The sequence below is a fragment of the Muscardinus avellanarius genome (genome assembly GCF_963383645.1).
Source record: "Muscardinus avellanarius genome assembly, chromosome: 5".
NCBI lineage: Eukaryota > Metazoa > Chordata > Mammalia > Rodentia > Gliridae > Muscardinus > Muscardinus avellanarius.
In genome coordinates this window covers 61,116,081-61,139,981 of record NC_137790.1, presented here as the reverse complement: position 1 = coordinate 61,139,981, position 23,901 = coordinate 61,116,081, and positions in this window count along the sequence as shown.

Here is a 23,901-nt window from a genome sequence, read left to right as displayed (position 1 = left end):
ATGAAAACTTATGTTTGCCCAAAACCTATATACAATATGTCATGGTATCCTTACTGGAAAACCAGCCACAGTTTGCTCAACCATTTACCTTCATGCAGTGAATGGCTAAACAAATTGCAGCCCTGCTCTACTGTGGAATACAACGTGGCTAGATATCAGGGAATTATGCTGAATTTAATAACAGCCAAGCTCAAATGATTACATACTGTATTCTGTATTTTTTTTACAGATTACGTGCTCTAAAAATGATTCCCTTTTTATAGTAGTCTTAAGATAGCAGAAGTACAGAGATGGAGACCAGATGAGTGGTTATCAGGGGGTAGGATCTGGGGAGAGAGGGAAGTGGCTGTAGCTAAACTGAAGAAAATCAGGAGGGATTTTCATGATAAACAGTTTTGCATTTGGCTGTAGTAGTCATATGAATATAAAAATGTAACAAAATTGTGTAGAACTACACACACACACACACACACACACACACACACACACACACACACATACCACACAAAGTAAGTGCAAGTAAAACACCCATTTTGATGCAATTCATGGGAAAGTGTCCAGAGATGGCTTACTGCTTTCTTAGGATTGTTCTTCTTTTCCCAGTTACTGTCTATTTGTCCTTCTTATCCATACACAGTGTCTCTTTGGGCCAACTGTCCCCCATACACAATCAAACTCAGGATCACCTGTAGTAAACACTCATCACAGTGTTTACTTTTCTTTCAGAGTATTATATATATTATGAATATATATTTATTTTTGTTTTTACTTAATGTTCACAACCCTACTAGAATAGAAACTACATGGGAGAACATGAATTATGTCAAGTCAGTTTTGTGCTTGTGACATTGCACAGAACTTTATTATTGACTCGATTTATATTCACATTCGTCCTGTTTTACCTTGATAAGTATTTCATTTTGCCTATACCATTTTGGGCTCTCCTGTGAAAAATAGCTTTCAGATTCACAGCTACAACATTACGACACCAGATTACCAGTTAGGGCAGAATGTGTCTTTCCCTGACTTTTTTTGTATTGGGGATCGAATCCAGGGGCATTCTACCTCTGAGCTATACCCCCAGCTCTATTTTATTTTGTATTTTGAGACAGGATCTCATTACATTGCAGAGAACCTCACTAAGTTGCTGAGGCTGTACTCGAACCTATAATCTACCTGTCTCAGCCTTCCAAGTACAGGAATTTCAGGCATTTACTTTTGCCTGGCTTTCTCTATCTCCGCTTAAGTTTCTCAGATACAGTGACATCAGATAATGGAATGACTCCCAAAGTTTAGCCTACTACTCTGTTAAAATTGAAAAATTTGGACTCAGAATAGCAGCGAAGTATACTTTTCATTTGATCAAGTACAAACTCACGCACTAATCTGTTTAGTTGTAAATCGAAGTTGTGGAAGGTGGATGTTTTTATATAATGTCCCTACAGAAACACTCATCCAAAACATATGCTTGTTTCAATTTTTCCCTAACAAATGAATATAGAAAATTATGTAGAACTTACTGATTAAGCCAGACCGTAGGCTTAACATCTGAATGTTCCCTCCCATGCAGCCCCAGGTAACATTCAGAAGCCACAACTTAATTTTAGACCTAGAGTGAAAGGTTGATGGCCATGTTATTCAAACAAACACATGTTGCTGTGAAATACCACCCTGACCAGGCCATCTGTTTATCTGGATGATTTCATTTAGTACACAGATCTGATGGATAAATCAGCTGCTTTTGGCATCCTAGGGGCCTGTAGAGAAGGCCAAGTCTGTAAATCAGCTTCTGCTCATCAGTGGTCATGCAAGAAGGCCTCACACAGAGAGAGGGAATGGAAAACAGCAGATCAGAAGCAGCTGCACTGGTCTCCATTTCTTAAATTCTTTTTCTCACAGTTCTTCAAGTTAGATAGATTGGACAAGCTGGGTGTGGTGGTACACACCTGTAATCCCAGTACTTGGGAGACCGAAACAGTAGTATCACAGGTTCAAAGCCAGGCTCAGCAATAAAATGGGTTGGGATGTAGCTTAAAGGTTGAATGCCCCTGAGTTCAATCCCTCATACAAAAGCAGTTAGGTTGGACACACAATTGTGTGTCTTTGGTGCTTATATGACCCAATCAGCTATTTTATTGTTTCCTAGCTACTCTGTACCTTGAGCTATCATTCATTGCTCTCAAAGCCAAGGTATTTAAATCTCAATTCAAAGGACAGTAGTTAGCATTAACTATTGGTTATTGCATTGTTCAATAAACATCACATGTAGTAAATTTAGTAAATTTATTTTAAACTAAAAATCTAGAAAGCAAATACAATTCAGTATATTTGATCACTCAAACATCTTAGTGTGGATTATGGAAGAAATGCAAATTTTAGATAAGACAGATAGTTGTTCAAATGCAGTGCCTCTAAAATCTATAAATACACAATCCTGAATGCCATGATACTCAATGTTGTAATCTTATAAAATCAAAATACCTAGAGTCTAAGACCTCTGAAAATCAAAATCTCGAAAATCATAACCATTAAAAACTGAAATTTTGAGTGTTGAAATCATAAAAGGAAAAAATCTCAAATTCAGTGATTTCCATTGGGGGGAAAAAAAACACAGGCTATCTAAGAGCCAAACTCTGGGGAAGGGTTTAGTGCATTTTCAGTTGTATGCAGCACAGTTGCCAAATGATTCAACCCTGTGCCACTTCTATCTCTTCACACTTCCGTGTCCTCTCACGTGCAGTCCCAGAGTCTGAGGACAGTGCCCGTGATCATCAGCAACACCAGAGTCTGAAGAGTCTTCTTATCCTATTATGTATACAATTGCTTTCGAAACAGTCAGTAACTTCACTGCCTTGTTCAGGCAAATGCAGCTTTATTTCATTGAAAACTCCTGGAATCATATTCTGGAAGAAACCCAGTTCAGACAACTGACATTCTTTAAACAGAAGGCTTTTAGTTGTTGTTGCTCTATGGCGCGGCCAATCCACTCATCTGAATCTTCCACCCAAGTCACTGGGCCAAACGGAACAAAGTCTATTGATAACATCTTAAAATGCCCTTTTAGGAGCTTTCATCACACCCAGTTCCAAATCTGTCATTGTTTGGAGAGACAATTAAGGTTCGTTTTCTTCTGCAAGGTCCACCACATCTTCCAATAAGCATTTATAATGTGTTTCATGTTTTCCAGTCATTAAAATGTAAATGAACATGTAGCTTCTAGAATTTTCAGATATAACAGTGACATGAATTGTACATAACTAATTTTTTAAGAAATGGAGATGGTTTTGGAAGTGCTGTCCTTTAAACAAAGTAAAGCATGTGCTTTTTTTTAAATGTCAGATTTAGTGATAAAGATCAGAAATCTATCTTCTTCAACAGTCAAATTCCTAACTAAAATAGCCTTGAAAGAATGGAGAAACTGCTGTATCGCTGTTATGGTTTAGATCAGGAATGCCCACCAAAATGCTCTTGTATCAGGCAATGCAGCCAAGTTCAGAGGTAATGAGATGGGATTCCGAGGGCTCCCATCTTATTAGTGAATTAATCCATTTGAAGGGTCACTCAGTGGTAACTGTAGGCAGGTGGCCATGGATGGAGGAAGTAGGTCACTGTGGGCCTGCTAGTGGGGACTGTATCATTCCTTGGTCCCTTCCCATCTGTCTCTTCCTTCTTCCCAACAACCTTGGGCTAAGCAGCTCTCCTCTGCCAAGCCCAGCTACCAGGGTGGATCCAGAGCGGCAGAGTAGACCAACCAGGACTGAAACCTTTGAAACTAGGAGACTTAATAGTTTCTTTGCTCCTTGAAGTTGTTCTTGTTAGGTACTTTGGTCACAGTGAGAGCAATTAGCATAGTCAGCAAGTGTCTGTGTTCTGAAGGTCACTGAGATTGTTGAATTGTTTTTATTTTCTGACATGAGACATTTTTTGAAGGCTAGAGTGATGCCATGTGTGAAAGGGCAGAAGTGGTGCATGATGGAATAATTTGGCAGTAATCCTGTGTGTAAATGAAAATACACTGATCCCTTCCCCAGAATTCAGCTTTCCTTCTGCTTTTTACATGGGAATTTGCTTTTCATGATGTCAGCTTTGGTGATTTTAATCTTTCAAAATTGTGATTTGGGGGATTTTGATCTGTAGGTTTTTTAGATCTTTAAGAATTTTAGACTTCAGCAATTTTGATCTTTCAGGATATCAAGATTCAGGATAATGGCATTGGGACTGTATCTTTAGAGATTATGGCCCCGACCCTTTCAAATGGCAGTTCTCTTTCTAGACTATCTGTGTAACTTTGGGAAGTTCCTTCACCTTTCTGAATCTCTATTTGTAAAGCAAGATTAAGAAAAACTGCCTCTTAAGGTCTTTTAAGAATTGGCTCAGTAACTGACACACAGTGTGTTCTTCCTAAGTGCTTGTTCTGGTCCTTTCTTAGGATCTTCTTGAGTAGCAGCGTGGAAACGCGGAGCACTGTCAACTGATGGCAGTGTGTGTTTATCTGCACATCGCCAGCTGCAAGACCGGCAGCCACAAGTACCAAACAGCCCTATCACTCGCTATTGTATAATTGTGGACAGGTTGTTTTTCATCTTTCTATTCATCAGTGTTCTCAACTGGGAAGTATAAATAATAATACTGTACCTAGCTGGGCGTGTTGGCGCACACTTGTAATCCCTGTGCTTGGGAGGCGGAGACAGGAGGATTGCGCAGGTTCGAAGCCAGCAGCGCTGGCTCATGAGACCCTGTTAAAAAAAAAAAAAAAAATATATATATATATATATATATATATATATATATATATGTATGTCTGTCTGTCTGTTTCTGTCTTGGAGTGTAGCCCGGAGGTAGAAGGGTTTCCAGGAACCCCAGTACCACCAAAAACATAATAATAATACTTTACCTACCTCATAAGAATTAAATGAGTTGGGCTGGGGACAAAACTCAGTAGGAGAGTGCTTGTCTGCATGCAGAGGCCCTGGGTTCAATCTCTACTAGTCCCCTACCTCCTTCCAGGAAAGAAGGAGGCTAATATAAATATGAAGGTTTAAGGGCTATAACTTCAGCAAACAGTAGGAAGACCACCTGATTGCAGAAATTCCAAACAAACAAACGCAAAAGACCCTCCGAGGCAATGCATGGTATGTAGCTATGTCGCCAGCACTAGATAAGTATTAGTTCTCGGTGTTTTTGTTAATATGTCCTGTTTGAAAGTTATATCACTAGCCAATTATTTTCTCTCTTCTTTTTGTGGTACTGGGGATTGAACCCAGAAGCATTCTACCTTCATGCCACACAACCCAGCCCTATTTTATCCTATTATAATTTTTAATTATTTTGAAACAGGATTTGCTATGTTGCTGAGGCTGGCCTTGAACCTGCTATCTTCCTGTCTTAGCCTTCCAAATACTGGGATTACAGGCATATGCCACCATGACCAGGTTTTTCTTTTTTTCTTTTCTTTTCTTTTTTTTTTTTTTTTTTTTTTTTGGTGGTACTGGGGTTCCTGGAAGCCTTTCTACCTCTGGGCTACACTCCCAGACCTATTTTATACTTTTTTATTTTTGGAAACAGGGTCTCTTAAGCCAGCGCGGCTGGCTTCAAACCTGCGCAATCCTCCTGTCTCCGCCTCCCAAGCGTAGGGATTACAAGCATGCACCACCACGCACAGCATGACCAGATAATTTTAAACACTGTACTTTGTTATTAGTTATTAAAATAAGCCTATTTATTTTTCTGCTGTTTTGCATTATACACGTTCGGGTAACCCTGGCTCTCTCCTTCTTCCTGGGTGATATAACGCTTCAAATGAGGGAATTGGTAGTATTCAAGGGTTCTCAGGAAATGCAAGCAAGCTTAAATTATTCTCTGAATGTCTAAAAAACAGTGTTTTGTTTTGTGTTTTTGCTAAATCTATACTCCAGGCTTGATGTTCTCTAGGTTTCATTCCTGCATTAAAAAACAAAACAAAACAAAAAAATGGGGATGATGAGAAAGAATTTATCTAAATATCCATAGGAAAATGAATGACAAGATGAAACTAATACCCTCTTACACTCTCATATTCTTTAATGGTAAATCCATTAATATACTGCAAAGCCATTCTGTCACAACAGATTAAAAAAAAAAAAAAAAAAAAAAAACCTTTGCCAGGTGCAAAGGCATACGGCATACACCTGTAATCCTGGTACTTGGAAGACCAAAACAGGAGGATCCCAGGTTTCAGATCAGCCTCAGTAACTTAGCAAGACTCTCAGCAACCTAGTGAGATCCTGTTTTAAAACAAAACTTTAAAAAGATCTGGATATATAGAGGCTCTGAAGTAGAGTGCCTCCGGATTCTGTCTCCAATACCACAAAAACAAAATATAACAAAAAACTCCGTCTTTTGGCTTCCTATTTTACGAAATAGTATATTCAGTGATGTCAAATAAAAACACTTTATTTATTTATTTATTTATTTATTTATTTATTGTGGTACTGGGGTTTCTGGAAGCCCTTCTACCTTCGGGCTACACTCCCAGACACCTATTTTATATTTTTATTTGGAAACAGGGTCTCTTAAGCCAGTGCGGCTGGCTTCAAACCTGCATGATCCTCCTGTCTCCGCCTTCCAAACGCGAGGATTACAAGCGTGGGCCACCACGCCGGGCTCAAATAAAACATTTTAAAATACACTTTTATTGATGCATTGTAATCACACATTATAGTGAACTTCAGCGTGAGAGGGGCCTCCATGCACACAGCACTTGGTGAGCGTCCGCATCTCACCCGCGCCCGCACCCTCCCCATACATAACATCGAGATTGGCATTGATCATTTCATATGTGTACGTAGCATCAATTGAACTGTTTCCTTCAAGTCTCTCCCCTAAACAAGATCCCCTCCACTGCCTCACGGGTTTCTCCTCCTTTATCTGAAGTCCCTCTTGTATCCCAATTACTCCCTAGCTTCCACATATGAGAGAAAAACTTCTAAGTCCCAGCATGATAGCAATGTTCTGCTTGCAAAGGGGAAGGTGGTGATGCTGCTCTCCAAAAGCAGACTTCTAATAAAGCATTCTGTATTCTGGGTGGATCTGCAATCCTCCTGAACATTTCTGTGCTCACCTCGCCTCTGGGGCTTAGTGGCCTCAGGCTGGAAGTATGAATGCTCTTCACAGCCTTGTCACAATTCACACTTTCCAGGCCCTGAGTTGGTGGTGAACCGTTCTGTGCCTTTTTGACCAGCTGCAAAACAGCATGAACCAAAGGAACAGGATGAGGACTCAGCTCATTTTATCTGGTTAAGAACATACCTTTAGACTATCTTCTAAAGCGAGATGATCAAGATAAAGAGCTACCTTTAAAGGAATATCCTAGAGGATAAAAAGTCCTGAATTCTCATCCTAGTTCTCAGTCTAAGTCTTATTACAATGTCCATGAGGTGGTTGAACTTTCCTGGGATTCATCAAAATAAAAAAAGTTAGCCGGGCGTGGTGGCGCACACTTGTAATTCCAGCCCTTGGGAGACTGAGACAGGAGGATCGCACAGGTTCAAAGCCAGCCTCAGCTACTTAGTGAGGCTCTCAGTAGCTTAGTGAGACCCTGTTTCCAAATAAAATATAAAAATAGGCCTTAGAGTATAGCCCAGAGGCAGAAAAGTCCCCAGGTTCCACCCTCAGTACCACAATTAATTAATTAATTAATTAAAATAAAATATAAAAAAGTTCACACTCAAAGACAGAGATCTTAAGATGACCTCATAAGAAGAGTGGACTTGTCCACCCAATGAGGCCTTGGGAAGACCCCCAGACTTGTGCCTACCTGCCCTTTTCTCTCATCAGAACTGATTACTCAGAGATTTCCTACCAGCACTTTTAATTAATCTGAGATCAATTATTTGTCTTAAGTTGACCTTTGCAAAAAATGAAACTACCACTGATAAACAGGAGAGGACAGATCAAAATTTTTTTTTATCAAACACATTAAGTATTGTTAAAACGTAGACGTGAAAATACTCAGGTTCCTTTGGGAGTAAGCTTGGATCTGGCTGAAAGCTGCTGATGCGGCAGTTCCTAGGTAGCACAGTCATGATGCAGGAAGTTCCCAGGCCAGGAAGATCTGCCAGGTTTAGGCTGGAATCCTGCTGCCCATGCTGTGAGGGAGCCCCGGGGAAGTCCCCACTGATTCTCCAGGCAACCTCGTGATAGTCGGCTTCGAGTGCAGTGACCACAAGAACCAGATGTGCTGGGAGAGCTTCATTTCATGCATTTTTTCCTCAAAAGAAACATTTGCTAAATATAACTAAATATGATCTAATTTTTATATTGAAAGGATGTTTCAAGGACAAATTAGGGGAAAGTGCCCTTATCCCACATGTTCTGGTTTGAGGTTAGGAAAATATAGCCTTTCCAGTAAGTCAGAGCTGGGAAAGAGAGACTGTGCTGGGTGAGTGAGCTTAGGCCACTGTAAGAGGGTGCAAGAGAGCTGGGAGCAGAGTTTCCCTTGTCCCGCGAGAACACACCAGGGAAGGGAGGTGCAGAGTGGGAAAAACCTGCATATGTGGCCTTCCAAGAGGTGCAGGTCAGCTGAAACCGGAAGGAAGAAGCAATGTCTGCATTCAGCTGTCCTGTGGGCCCAGCCCAGGACGTGTGTCTCTGTCCTCACTTGCCCCCTGATTCCTCCATCCTTACACAAAAGACGTTGGGGCAGGTTCTCTAGGAAGATGCTCTAAGAAGATTTCAAGGAAAATAAAATTATTTTAAAACAGAAGACATGCTTGGTTCTCAGAGTGCAAAATGGCTCCCAGTGCTTCTGGATGTCCCCTGCATTTATCTGTACTTCCTTTAGACAGGGGCTCCATGGTCCATACCCTCATTCTTGGACCGGACCTGGGGAGGGCTGGCACAGTGGCCTCATCTACGTACTCTTCTCTGGAGTTCTACAAGAATTGTGGGGACTCAAAGGTCAAACTCCGGTACTGAGTTTAGTGGCAGAGTATTTTGTTGTATGGGGCTCATCTCAACACAGACAGTTTATATCATTGTGATTGTCTTGCTTCACCCCTAATCATTTTTCTTACACAAGAAAAAAATATGAGTCACACACCTAAGTTAAGAAGCTGAAAGGGCTTATAAGTTCTCAAGCAGTGCAATAGGAAAACTCACTGAAAGATGGACATGGCTCTACCTGAATCTCCTCCTGTTGACTGCTTGGGCCTCTCCATCCCTTCAAAGCTCCAGTTGCTAAACAAACAAACAAGCAAACAAAACAACAACAACAAAAAAATAAAAACAGGCATACTGAGCTCTAGTCTAATTACCTATGTGTTTTAATGCTATTTTTGAGACTAGAAACGTAATACATGATCATTATAAAAACTCTGAGAAGCCGGGCGTGGTGGCGCACGCTTGTAATCCTCGCACTTGAGAGGTGGAGACAGGAGGATCACGCAAGTTCGAAGCCAGCCGCGCTGGCTTGAGATCCTCTTTTAAAAAAGTATAAATAGGTCTGGGAGTGTAGCCTGGAGGTAGATGGGCTTCCAGGAACCCCAGTACCACAAAAAAAAAAAACCTCTGAGAAAACACAGAAACAAAAATAACATAGAAATCTATTCTAATTGCATAAAGCAGTGTTAACACTGTCATGTATGTACCCAAGCCTTATTTATATAATACACTCACACACTCAACACATATATACACTGTACCAAAGTGGCTTAACTGACATTATAGAGTACAATATTTTGATTCTTACTGTTTTCACTTAATACATTTTTAGGCATTAAAATAATCTTTGAAAACATTTCAGTGGCTGCATAATGTCCCACAGCATAAATTACATTATATATTAACATTTCCTTTTGCTTTCCAGTGTTTTTCATTTTAAATAGAATTGGCCCTCTGTATCTAAGAGCTTCACATCTGAAGATTCAGCCAACTACAGATTAAAAATTATCTGGGGAATGTGTTTGTATTGAACACAGAGACTTTTTCCCTTGACATTATTGCCTAAACAATATAGTATGAAAACTATAGAGAGAGCATTTATATTGTCAGGCATTATACATAATCTAGAGATGATTTAAAGCATAGGAGAGGGTGTGCAAGTATTATATACATGCAACTACATGTCACTTTATCTAAATGGCTTTAGCATCTGCAAATTTTGATATCCCTGGGGGTCCTGGAACCAATTCTCTGTGGTTACTGAAGAACTTTAATAATTTAATAAACATCTTGATACATGAATCTTTGTCTGATTACTTTCCTACACACATAAGGAAGATTGCTAAATGGGAAATTACTGGGTCAGAGAATATGGGCTTTCACTTCAGAAAGATATATTAGTTTACATTTCTAGGAACAGGATATGAGAGTGTTACTTTATCATCTCATTTTCAATGCTGCATGTGATAATTTAAAAATTATTACTAGAAGAGTTGAAAACTGAGCATTTCATTGTTCTTTAAAGCCCTATATTTTTAAAAAGGTTTCATTTTTCTTGAAAGAAAGAAAGTACAGTTGAGTGTATATATATATATATATATATTTTTTTTTTTTTCTTCAAACCTACTCTAGTAGGTCTACCCAAAAGATCTCCCTTAACTACAAAAACAAGCATTTGCTGAGAACTGTGATTTTCTCAATGCAGACCTTCAAGAGGAACTTAGCCTGTGAGGATTTGCTCTGCAGAATCAATACTCTGGAGCCCTGGCTGCAGGAGGGAGGGGGGAGGTAGAGGGGAGGGACAGTTCTCAAGTCTGAGCATCACTCCAGGAGGGCAGGTCGAAGTCAGAGCTGCTACTTTAGCAGGAGGGCTTGGGATGCTGGGGAAAGAGGTGCTGGAAGGTAGAAAAAGGCTCGGAGGATGTCGAAGGGCTGGAGAAAAACACTGTCACGGAGCTTGTCTTACTGAGGTGATTCATAATGAGAAGGAAGCCTAGAGAGGTGCTGAAGTGGGTATCAGAGCAAGATGCTCTCTAGAAATGAAAGAGGCCAGAAGTATTAATTATCTACTGAGTCAGCCTCCTGACGAGCACTGGGCGGTAGAAAGATGTCCGTCTAGGAGAGCAGAGCATGCCTTCTGGGAGTGAAGTGGCAGCTTCACCCGAGCAAACAGCTCCTGCCACTGAGGAGTTCCCTCAGCGATCTCTGGGGGGGTGTCCCTGGCCTCAATAGAGTATGAAGAGCTAGATACATAGTCTGCCTAAACCTGAGGCTAGAATTGGGTCCTTCAACATGCAGAGGTGGACGTGGGATCTTAGCTGAGATTCCAGGGAAGGACCAAACAAAGATAAGGAGAGCTTTGGATGCTTAAATAATCTAGACAAATTGCTGGGTCAGGTCCTTGAGTCTAGGTGTCTAAACATGAGGCCAGTTACTAGAGTTCACTTGCAGGGTGAGAGGTGGCTAAGGATATTCCAGAGGCCTGTGACCCTCTACTCCATACAGTCATCTGGCAGGGCCAGGGATGGGGCTCCGAACCTGCCTCTTGGTGGGACTGAGTGGACTTAGTTATGTTGTGGGCAGACTGAGAAGGCAGGGAGCCAAGACTGTCAGAACAAACAAGGAAGCCACTCTCAAGGCCACCTGAATGAAACTCCCAATATCACATTTCATCTCGCCATTCAAGCGCGTGAAGAGCTAGGAACTTCAGATGATTAATTGTAAGAGATTTATGGGTGAGGAAAACACTAAGTATTACAAAAGAGCCAGTGGGGGATGAACAGAACCCACATCTATTAAAGCAGCCAAGCAGGAAATGAAATGAGCGGCCAGAACGAAGTGTGTTTTGATACCAGCAAGGGGGACCAGAAAGCAGGAGGAAGGTTTGTAGAGACACATTTTTCTCAAAGGCTGCTAGTAAATCAAGAGCGTGAGATTAATGAAGACTTTAAAATGGCTAAGGTATTGAACTTATTTCCTTAATCTGTCTTTAATAAGAGAAATGGAACCAAGCAGCCATTTCAATTAGGTGGTAATGTAGAGTTTGCAAAAATGTTCACAGCTGGAAAGAAAAAACCCGGAGCCTGTATAAATATGCAGCTCAGCAGGTCTTGATGAGATTCATCCTTAAAAGTGATGCCTACAAATAATGCATTCAAAGTAGGGAAGGGTGGGCAGGGTGAAGAACCAGCAGGAGGTTTGGGAGCAGCACTGGGAGAAGGCAACTCGCTACCTGGTCCCTCCAAGAGTGTCATTGGAAATAGAGTTTATTCATGAGATACACAAGGTATCCTTACTGCAGCCTAGGAAGCAGGTGTTCAAAGTGTTACCACTCCAGAAAGTATGTTTTAGGATAAGTCGTAAGGAATATGGGTCAGGAATTGTAGGTAGTGTTTAACATTGTTTTCTCACAATGTGGGTGTATATCTGTTTGTGGTGCTGAGGATCGAACCCAAGGGCTTGTATACTCTACTATTGAGCTACATCCCCAGTCCTTTTTATTTTTTATTTAGAGACAGGATCTCACTAAAGTTGCTAAGGGTCTTGTTATTTCTGAGACTGGTTTCAAACCTGTAATCCTCCCGCCTCAGCCTCCCTAATAGCTGGGATTACAGGCATGCTCCACTAGTGCCCACATGTCTCTAACATGATGAAGACAGTTTGCCAAAATCACCATGAGAAAGCTAAATAAATGTTGAAAAGCAGATGTTAGACATTGGTCAGTGCAATAAATACTTCTCAACCACATATGATATGTTTTATCTGTGCTGGGGGGTCAGGGGGACGGAAGTGCAAAAGTGTATTTATCTATTCCTTGCTTTTATAGAGCTTATGAACTGTGGATGCACCACAAATAAGATAAAAATAGTCCAAAATAGTGTAAGCTGAACTGTATGTGAGATACAGGCTGTGAGGGCCAATCCTGAGAAAAGAGGGACTCACACAGGCTGTAAACATCTGGGAGAAAGACAAAAGGAAGATGGCTTTTTAATTTATTTTTTATCTTTTGGAGATTGAACCCAGAGTAGAATACTCCTTAGCTATACCCCCAGGGCTATTGTAATTTTTTGTTGTTGTTTTGAAACAGACTCTTGTTAAATTGCTGAGTGTCTTTGTTGAGGTTGGCCTCAAACCTTCAATTCTCCTGTCTCATCCTCCCAAGAACTAGAATTACAAAGTACACATCCAGCTGAAATAAACTTTAAGGATGGAAACATCCAGGCAAAGAAGAGTGTGGGGTTTTCCTGTAGTGTATAGATAGGAGGTAGTGCTCGTGGTGGGGAAAGGAAAGAGCTGGCTGGAATAGAGCATGGAGTGGGCGTAAATCCGGAGAGGGTGACGAAGAAGGGAAGGATGCTGAGCCACACAGGTGAGAGCACAGAACATGATCCACGCGGAGTGCATGGGCAGCGAGATGTCATTCTGGTGTCCCCAGGAGAGTAAGGGATGAGTTGAGTGACTTGTAGGCAGACAGCTTCAGCATAGAGAACCCAGAGAGGATTTGAGTGTGGGTCATTAGCAGAGTGTACCTCCAAAGAAAACTCCTTTTCTGCTGCCCCTGGGGTCTAAGTATCTGCTGCCTCTCAGCTGAATGACTGAGCGGCTCTCTCACTTGGACTCCTTGCTGCTATCCTGCCCTTCCTTGGCCACCTTCAACACCAAGGCAGCCAGAAAGGTCCTGCTAAAGTGTAAGTAGATAGTGTCTCTGCTCTTTTGGGACCTCTCCAGTCCCTCAGATCTTACTCAAGGAATTCAAGTCTGCACCATGCCCCAGGAAGCGGCCCTGACCCAGTGTCCACCTCTTATTTTTTTCAAACATCACCTTCTACTCTGTTCTGTCTGGTTGCTGTTCCTCAAATAAAACCTGCATAGTCCTGCTGCAGGACCTTTGCCCCTGAGGCTCTCTGCTAGATGGCTCTTCCCCAAAATGCATGGCTTCTCACCCGTTAGGTCTTTACCTAAATTTTACCTTCTCAACAAAGTCTGCTCTGGCCATCCTTCTAAAATCATAACCCTCCTGCCCCCGACACTTTTTAAGCCCCTTCCCTGCTTTGTTTTTCATTCGTGCTTATTATTCTCTAAGATACAATTCATTTGAATTAAACTGTCTACTGTCTCTCCCCCATGAGGCAGAGTTTTTATCTTTTTAAAAATTTTGTTGTTTTGTTTTGTTTTGGACATTTTTATATTCTTAGCACCTACAGTGGAATGTTGCAGGCACTTAAACATAATTAATTCAATAAATGAATGAATGAGCATACCAAAAGGTAAGAGGGGTTGAAGATGAACATGGATGAAAACTGTAAGAATGGAGAAAGTGATTATTTATGGAAACTGTTAAAGATGGCAGAGCCAGCCAGTTCAAAGCCAGCCTTAGCAACTTAGTGAGACCCTGTTTCAAAAAAGAAAAGGAAATAGAATTGGAGTGCAGTGCAAAGGTAGAACGTCCCTGGGTCCAATCCCCAGTACCAAAAAATAAAAAATAAAAAAATGTAGGAGCCTGTTAGTGACTGTCAGAGGAATTATGAAATGCATGGCTCTTCAACAAAAACACCATAGCCCCTCTGGAGGTTTGAATCATGGGGCCAATCAGGCCAGAGTTTTATGAAGGTAGATCATCTCTGAAGTGTGATAAACATCTGAATAAGAACCATTCAGCAAGCTCCTACATGAATAAATTTCAACTTTTTCTTTCCCCGCTATTTCTAATGAGGTTTTGAAACATGTACTTTTCCCTCTTCTATCTTTAATTCTGCTTGATATCACTGCCAAAGGATGTTTTAATACTGGGCAAATTTCTAAAATCAATATTAGTATGTTATACTCTCTTCGAGAGCTGATTTTTAAGATGGTATTTTGAGATTTCTTATGAAAAATATTATAACCTGTGGTTTTACAATTAGAAATCTTGAAGAAACTCATAAAAATGGAAATTGAGAATAAGGAAAAAAGATACAATGCAAGTGATATGAAGTAATGAAAAATTAATGTGAAAGTGAAAAAAAAAACCTGAGGATAAAAACAAGATTACGGTAGGCCAATGTTTTTCCTAAAGTACTGCTATAAATAAACACTTTCAGGACTATAATTTATTAGATCAATGCAAGACAAAGCAAATGGGATGTGGTGAGGGAGGATGTGGGCCTGCTCGTGCTCTGGGAGGGACAGCAGGCACTGGAAGGCTTTGTAGAAGATACTTAACATCTACTCTCAGCGTCCATCTGAAGCCTCAAGTTTCAGATCCCTGGAGACTCAGAAGGTATGTGTGAAAGGAAACAGAAGCTAAGAGGCCCCCAGCAACGAAGAAAGGGAAGGGATGGAGGGACAGACTTGTGAGGCAGGAGGACAGTCCTGTATTTCAGGCAAAATGGCCCAGAGCAATTGAAAAGGGGGGAAGGATGAGCAGGGCATGGTGGCATGTGCCTGTCATCCAGTACTTGGGAGGCTGAGACAGGAGGATCGAGACCAGACTCAGCAATTTAGCAAGGCTCTTAGCAACTTAGACCCTGTATTGAAACAAAAAATTAAAAGGGCTGGGAGGTGTAGCTCGGAGGTGGAATGGCTCTGAGTTCAATGCCAGCATTAGCAACTTAGCAAGACACTCAGCAACTTAGTAAGAAAGTAAAACAAACTTCAGGAGACCTTGTTTCAAAGTAAAAAAAACAAAGGGGAGAGGGACTAGAGGCAGAGGAAGAACACACTCTGGGTTCAATGCTCAGTAACACACACACACACACACACACACACACACACACACACACAATATAAGGGGAAGGGTAGAAGAATTGATATTTATGAAGCTGGTTTGAATTGGTTCATACACATAGGTATACAAGAAATACCACATTTCTGTTTTCTCCTTATCAACTTGGTTTAAAGCCACGCCACCATCCCATGAGGCAAGCTGGAAATCCACAGCTATTCTTGCAAGTGTACTTCTCCTTACTTCTTTTATTTCAGGGTTGTGTCAAAGGCCTAAGGTCCCACAGAGTGGGTGGTGTCAGGGTAACAACTAGTAATTATTACTCTGACACAGCTGTGCCTGGCCACGTGTTGCTCAGCTCCACCCTTGTGCATCTTCAAGGCTGTCCAGCCTTTCATATTTCTTGGGAATATCTCCTTCTGTGACTCTACTTCACACACAGGGAAATACTAAAAACAAGATGTTTGTCTTTATTTCTTGTGAGATCTTCCATTCTGAAACATCTTTTTTAGTTTGAGAGGAATTGCCTCCTCCTCCAACTCTATTCTCAGAACAATAATTTTAAGCCTCCAGGAAAATTCCAGAAAGGAACAGAACATAGTTCCTTTGGAATAAAGAAGCATAAGAGTTTGCTACTTCCTATGAATGGAAAAATGGCAGAGGGAAAGCCCGGGAGAAAACATAAGTAACAATTTAAACATTATTTTGCCATTTATAGATCATTTCAGCCTGCAAATAAATTAATAGTTGCTTATTAGATTGAAAGTAACCCCAGGGATGGGGATGTAGCTCAGTGATAGAAGGCTTGACTAGTATGCACAATGCTCTGGGTTCTATCCCAGCAGTAGAAATGGAAGGAAGAAAGGAAGGAAGGAAGGAAGGAAGGAAGGAAGGAAGGAAGGAAAAAATAATAGATATAAGTCCAGCTTCTTTTAATTCCTCTCCTGGTGTGGTGAAGTTGGATACACTGCCCATATCCTCCTTTAAAGGAGGACTTGATGTCCCAGCTCCTGGCTTCCTGTGTTGTCTCTGCTGCAGAGCACTTCCTTACCCAAGGATATTCCCTTTTTGGGAGCAACACTTATTCAGTGACTGAGTGGAGCAGGGTTGTGAAAGCCCGACCATTTCATTGCAACATGGGCTCACAAAATGGGCTATATATGATCCTGATTATTGTGGAATAGGCCAAGGCTTTGAGGACCTGCATCTCAGCTCCTCCAGGATCTCCCTGTCCGGTCTTGCTTCCTGATCCTCCCTTCCACAGATGTTTATCTCTAGAAAGGCACCCTGCACACAAGACTCCATCTCCAGAACGGTATCCATGGTACCAAGCCTGTGACAGTTCATTTAGGAGTGGTTCTAGAAAGCAGCTAATGAGGTAGGATTTTAGAGCTAGCCATCTGTCAGACAGCAAGGGTCGAAGAGTAATAGGTGGACGACAGCATTCCCTGATACAAGGTGGCAGTTCCGTGGTTAGTGGAATGAAACGAGACATCATAGAAGAGAATACATCGGCAGGTGAGGTTTATCAGACACTCAAGAAGTGAGAGGGAAATAGAAACTATGAGTGTGGAATTACCTAAGTATTGCTAAGGGCCACTGTTATTCTAAAGATAATGAGTAGTTGCAGATAATTAATAGGCAACTGAAAGCCAATTACAAAAGCCAGATGCCCCTGGTAGTTTATGAAGAGGCTCTCATATCCTGTAGCTGGAGGGCAGAGAAGAGCTAAGGCCCAAGCCCAGGACAAAATTCAGTGCTAATTTTCAGAGACAGTTAATCAAGGCCAACCTGTTAGATAGGCCCTCTTGGGTAAAAAATGGAACCCTGACACTTGAAATGAGAACATCTGGGAAGATGACCTTGAAAATTTTGAATTCCCTGAATCCCAGGCAACCGTCTCATGTTCCCAGTGAATAGGGGGCTTTCTAGGATGTAGAACTTTCAGTGCTAAAAACCAGAGAGCAAACAGGGTTACACAGCTTACAGAGCTGCTATTAAATCCTCTCAATTGTCTGAGCCTAAAGAGAGACCTATACATCTCTACTTAGAGCTAGTGCTTCCCTCTTGCTTGAAAACAATGCAGTCTCTTCCTTTCAAAACAGCATGGCCTACCCCATCTCTCCTGGTTTCTAAGCCTATAAATAGGATTAAGTCATAATCAGCCAGGGACGTGCTGGGCCTGATAAGGGAGAAAAGGAACTTTACTCCAAAACAGCTAGGATTCCTAGCCAGTATACACTGGCAGATGCCAGGGAGATAGCAGTGGGACTGGATTCTGAGGCTGCTTGACCAAGAGGAGCTGGACCATCAGAGTGGATAAGAGAGGGTTTATTGATTTGGGAACACTCTCCAGAGATGTAGGATTTACACCTTGGCAGGGCCCCCAGGAGATGGTGCCATGCTGTTACTAGGAGGGCTCCTAGAAGTACAGACAAAGCAGTGGCCAATACTGAGTAAAACTGAAATGCCAGCATTTCCTTAGCAGACAGAGAAAGAAGGATTAAAAAGCATAGGGAAGTATACATATTAGACTAGATTAAAAGTGATATATATTATATGCTCAAAACCCCTCTAAAGGACTATGATTTGTAGAAAGTCTCAGAGGACACACCATTTACCAAGTCTATCAGAAATATGCAGGTGAGACTAGTTCCAGCATCATTATGATATTAAGAAAAGATAAAAGGATCCTAAATGATAACATCAGTGATGATGTTAGGGCCCCAAAATAGCAAAAGCCAGGTAGTGACGTGCAATTCCTTGAAGCAAGCTAGGTGAGGGCAAGTACCCTAATGAGCAGCAAGGTGGGAGCAGCAGCGGAGGAACCTGTCCTGCAGAGTTAGGGAGATGGTGACAGTGGTCCCTGGGCTAGCAGCATCAGCATCTTCTGGGAACTTAAAAGAAATGCAAATTCCCAGGACCCTCCCCAGACCTACGAATCATAAACACTTGGAATGGGCCCCAGCTATCTGGCTTAACGAGCTCTCCAAGTAATTCTAATGCAAGCTAAAGTGGGAGGTCCACCGAGTTAACAGGATACAGTTTCTAAGGATTAAAAAAGATTCACAGTTAAAAGAAGTACTTATTTTACCATTAGAAGAAATGAGGGATGTTTAAGGAGGAAGCTGATTTTAAAAAAGTTAAGACCTTTTGCCCAATTTCTGAACTTGAGATAGTTTTGAGATCCACAGTTCACCAAATGAATGACTACAGGTCCCCAGGATGAAAGAGGATGAAGGACCACAGTACATATCCATGACAGATCTTCTAGTTCTTAGCCAAAGAAATAACCCTATTGCCATCTACTTGGGCAACTGTTCATTAGAGGAACCAGACATTAGATTAGACCCTTCCTTGCTCACATTTACCCTTCTGCCTTTAACTATGGGATAATGTAGCAAGAAGGCCCTTGTCAGACCCTGGCCCTCGATTTTGACTTCCAAGCCTCCAGAACCATAAGAAATAAATTTATAAGCCAGGTGAGGTAGTATATGGTGGTAATCTCAGGACTGGGAGGCTGACAGGATAGCTGGTGTGAGCCCAGTCTCAGGAATTTAGTGCGACTTTCTTTCAAAATAATAATAATAATAAAAAAATAGAGCTGGGGGCAGGGTGGCAGTAGCCCAGGGATGAAATGTCCTAGGTCCAATCTCCAGTAGCACAAAAGGAAAAAGGAAAAAAAAGAAAAAAAATTGTCTTCTTTATAAATTACCAAGTCTCATATATTATTGCAGTAGACCAAAATGTAAGAGAAGAGGTGAAACTGGGCATGATGGTGAATGTCTGTAATTCTAGTACTCAGGAGGGTGAGACAGGAGAATCACAAGTTCAAAACCAGTCTCAGCAACTTAGTAGCACTTGCAGCAAGTTAGCAAGACCCTGTTTAAAGAGGAAAGAATAAAAGGGTTGAGGGTGTAGCTCAGAGGTAAAATGACTCTGTGTTTAATTTGTTACCCAAAGAGAGGAAAGGAGAGAAGAGAGAAAAGAGAGAGAGGAGAAAAGGTGGGGGAGAGAGACAGAGAGATAAAATGAATGCTATCACAAAATAAATGGAATGGTCACAAAAGACAATGGAAAGGCAAAACTTTTTCAACAAGAAGAGTTTCATGAGGTACACCTGGTTAAATAGTGTATAAAAGTAGCTGGGGTGCACACACACACACACACACACACACACACACACACACACTTGTGAGAAGTGGTGGATAGCCCACCAGCTGGTGAATGATCTATAAAGTAAAAAACTAGAAAATTTGGGACAAGGAAATCTGGGCTAGAAATATGGATAGATGGATGTGAATGAACATAATGGGTGAGGATATTTGTTATTTGTATCACACATAAACACTTATCAAAAGGAACCCACTCAACGGTCACAATACAACTAAAGAACAATACATTCAACAGACTGAATGACTCCACAGCCTGACACGAGGAAACCTTGGCCCTTGTCACACAGACATCACACGGTGGGCACAGGGATGGAAAGGCACAGAACAGGTGATGGATGTTAGGCATAAGCCCAACACCATGGATTCCCACTTTGAGAACTACCTCCCTTCAAACTACTGCAGCTGTCTAATAACCAATCTGTTAGCACCAAAGACCAAAGCTGAGTCCCCAGCATAGCCCTATTCCTTGACAGGTTGACTGACTGCTTGGTGGCTGGCAGACTACACTGGGCCCTTCTATCTGAAATAGAGATTTGCTCTATAAGGAACAGGCACGTATTTAATATACTGGTTTGCCTTTCAATTCTGTGAGGCCTCAGCCAAAACCATCATTTGAAGATTTATGGAATGGTATACTCCCACATGTGTTACAACACTGGATCAGCCCAGGGGCGCCATTTATAGCAGAAGAAGTAGAAGTAGAATTAGGTCCATGGCCATGAGACTCATTCATGAGTAGCCATTCCATATATGGTACTGTTCAAAAATTGCCAGTCTAATGCATGAATGTTGTGATTGCTAATTGACAGTGAAGCTAAAGTTTCAATTTAGAAACAATATTCTACTCCACAGGAACAGAGCACCATCCTCCAGGATAGAATATATGCATTGCATTAGGGAGCTTTACATGGAACCATATTTCTAATAAGAAGATTACATGGGACCAAAACCGAGGTGTGAGAGTAGGGTTGTCCCTACTCATGATCAGGCCCCCTGATTCACTAGGAAACTTTATGCTTTTCTTCCTGTCCCTAGGACTCTGTTCTGTAGGGTTTAGAATCCTCATCTTTGCAAGAGACACACCTTCATCAGGAGATGCAGAAAAAATCTCACTGAAGTATAAACTCTACCTGCCTCCTGGGCACTGTGGGCTCCCTGTGTCCAGGGCCCAGCTAGCAGGAAGAGATATCACTTCCTTGGCAGGGTTACTTTATCTTGATCAGAAGGAAAGGTTAGGACACAGTGTGGCAGGAAGGAGTATGTGCACCACCCAGGGCTTCTACTTAGGTCACTTGGGACTCCCTTGGTTAACTATGATTGTAAACTTGGCGACCTTAACCTCAGAGGACATGGTGACCAAGAAGTCAGGGGTGAGAATCTGGATTAGGCCACCAAGTCCGCTACTGAGACTGAAAGAGGCAGTGGATGAAAGTAAGGCAAATCTAGAACGGATAGTGGAGAAGGGAAGTGATGAACATCAGCTGGATCCGCTAGGCCAGCTACAGTGGTAAAGACTGTAATGTATCCCAATAACCTTTTTCTTTAATATTTTCCCAAGGAAGAGTCCCACCAAAACCCTGGAGGTGCCTCCCTGAACGACTATAAGAGAATCTAACAATATTATGGTGCAAACTATAGTGGTCATGAAAAGGCCCACAGAGACCCTCCTACAAGCAAGGACTTGTAACCCCACTTTCAGTTCCTCCAAGGTTTAACTCAGCTGCAGATAGCTGCTTTGCCAATTGCACCTCCTGTCTGAGGCCAGGATCCAATGACTGATGGAGGCAAAGGTATAGTCAGCGCTATTTAACCCAACTCTGATGAGCCCTATATGTTACAGCCTCCACCATGGTTCTTGGCTGGTTTGTCAGGCCTCTTTAATGGATTCCTTCTTCTTCTCAGCCCTAATTCTTCCCCATCACTTCCATAGGTATGGATTCTTAATATATACCCTTCACCTCAGACTCCTTTTCACCATTTTCTGCCAGAAAACCCAAGCTGCGTATTCTGAGTATAGACAGTTTCTTGGAGTTGGCTTCCACAGCCTCTGTTTTTACTCCTCACACACACCACTCCCACTGCACCCCATCTCCCGGGTGAGCAGCAGCCCAGCTGCTTCCCACCTGGCCTTTGATGGGGGGATATTCTGTGACGCTGTTCAGGAATCTTCACACAGCAAAAGAGCCCCACCTTGCTCTCTTTTTACAACCCCACACTGCCTCCTCAAAAACAAGCAGATGTGGAGAATATTTTGTATTCAGAACAGAGGGGGAGACAGTGGCAGATGTTTCTACATCTGTAGGAGAAAACAAGATTGACAAAAAACAGATTAGGGCCATATTTCCCCAGGCCTTGGTGAACGAGGCTTGGGATTAGGGTATAGGCCATAGGCTCCGGGCGGTGAATCCTCCATGGTTAAAGCCAGGCTGCCATGCATGATGTTTCTAAGGGGACAAAGCTGACCTGGAAAATAAGTACTATCCTAGGAAATCCAGGAAGTCTGGCTGAATAACAACAGGGCTGTCTGTGCAAGAATGTCCTTTGCATTTCAGAAGAGGCTTTGCTTTTTCTATAGCTAAGAAAAGAGCATTCATAGAAAAGTCAGAGAGACTCAGCCTCTTTGCTCAAAAATTTCAAATTTGGAAAATCAGCAATTGTGTGTTCTGCATAAAATATCTCTCTGCAATTAACAAAACCACCCCTTGATAACCTGAACTAGGTAACCTAATGGCTATTTCTGCTCAGTAAAGCTGCTCCTTTGATTTGTTTTGTGCAAACAAATGTAGAAAATTCTCTAATGCACATGATATACTTTAACAAACATATTAATGTCAATCAGTAAGCCAAACATAAAAAGGAAGAGGAAATGGGGTGAGAACTGGGTAAGGGCTAATTGGGTGATGTGCGCATCTATGTCTCCACCATCTTGCATCCCATTAAGATGTATGAATACAATGCACCAATAAACATTTTTTTTAAAATGTAGCTCCAAAGCCAGGCGTGGTGGCGCATGCTTGTAATCCCCGCACTTGGGAGGCGGAGACCGGAGGATCGCGCAGGTTCGAAGCCAGCCGTGCTGGCTTAAGAGACTCTGTTTCAAACATAAAAAAAAAATAGGTCTGGGAGTGTAGCCTGGAGGTAGAAGGGCTTCCAGGAACCCCAGTACCACACACACACACACAAAATGTAGCTCCAAAACATCAATCTCTCACTGAACTTTGGGTTTTTCCACCAGTACTCCTACCAGCATTCAGGAAGTGTTTAGAAAGGGTAGGAGGTGCCCCAGGAGACTGCACACAGGAAGACTGCATTCTTAAATATGGCACATAAACTAGTACCAACTTAGAAATATATTCGATCAGAATTTCAGAGAGATATTTAAAATTGGAACTATGTATTGTTTATTTGCTGGATGATTCAGCATATAATTTCACTAGAGCGTTCTCGCAGCAATTTCAGAAGGTGTAAAAGAATTTTTTTTTCTTTGTGTTGTGTTGTTTTGGTAGAAACAGAAATCTAAAGTTGTGGCATTCTTTGGAACATTTGGGGAGAAAGAAACTCATGGGAAAACTATCTGATCACACGTTGAATATCTAATCATAGAGACAAATCTTTTCCCATTTTTTCTCTTGAATTTGACTTTGAAACTAAATTAGTAATATTTATTTTCAGTTTTTGGAGCATACATTTCTCAAAACATATAATTCTTATTTGCATTTTCTTTGATATATTTTATACTTTTATTGGCACATTATAATTATACAGCATAGTAAGGTTCAAAGTCGTACAGCCATCTGTATGTATAGACTATGCCTGTTCCCTATGATCACATGGCTATTTCTCATCTATGCAAAACCAGCTAAAACATGTTTCCCCAGTAGTTTCCTGGATGAATCAAAACATGTTCTTTTTGTTGTTTTGCCTTTATTCCATCACTTTTTTAAAAAATAAATTAGAGAGTTGGCATGTTTATGTACTTATTTTACCTTATGAACACATGCTGTGATTCCAGAGTGATAATGAAGACCGAGAAAAAGCAAAAGTATTTATTTGGAGTCTGGTAGTACAGTGGGAACACTAATCCTTCTCGTTCCTTGTAGAAGA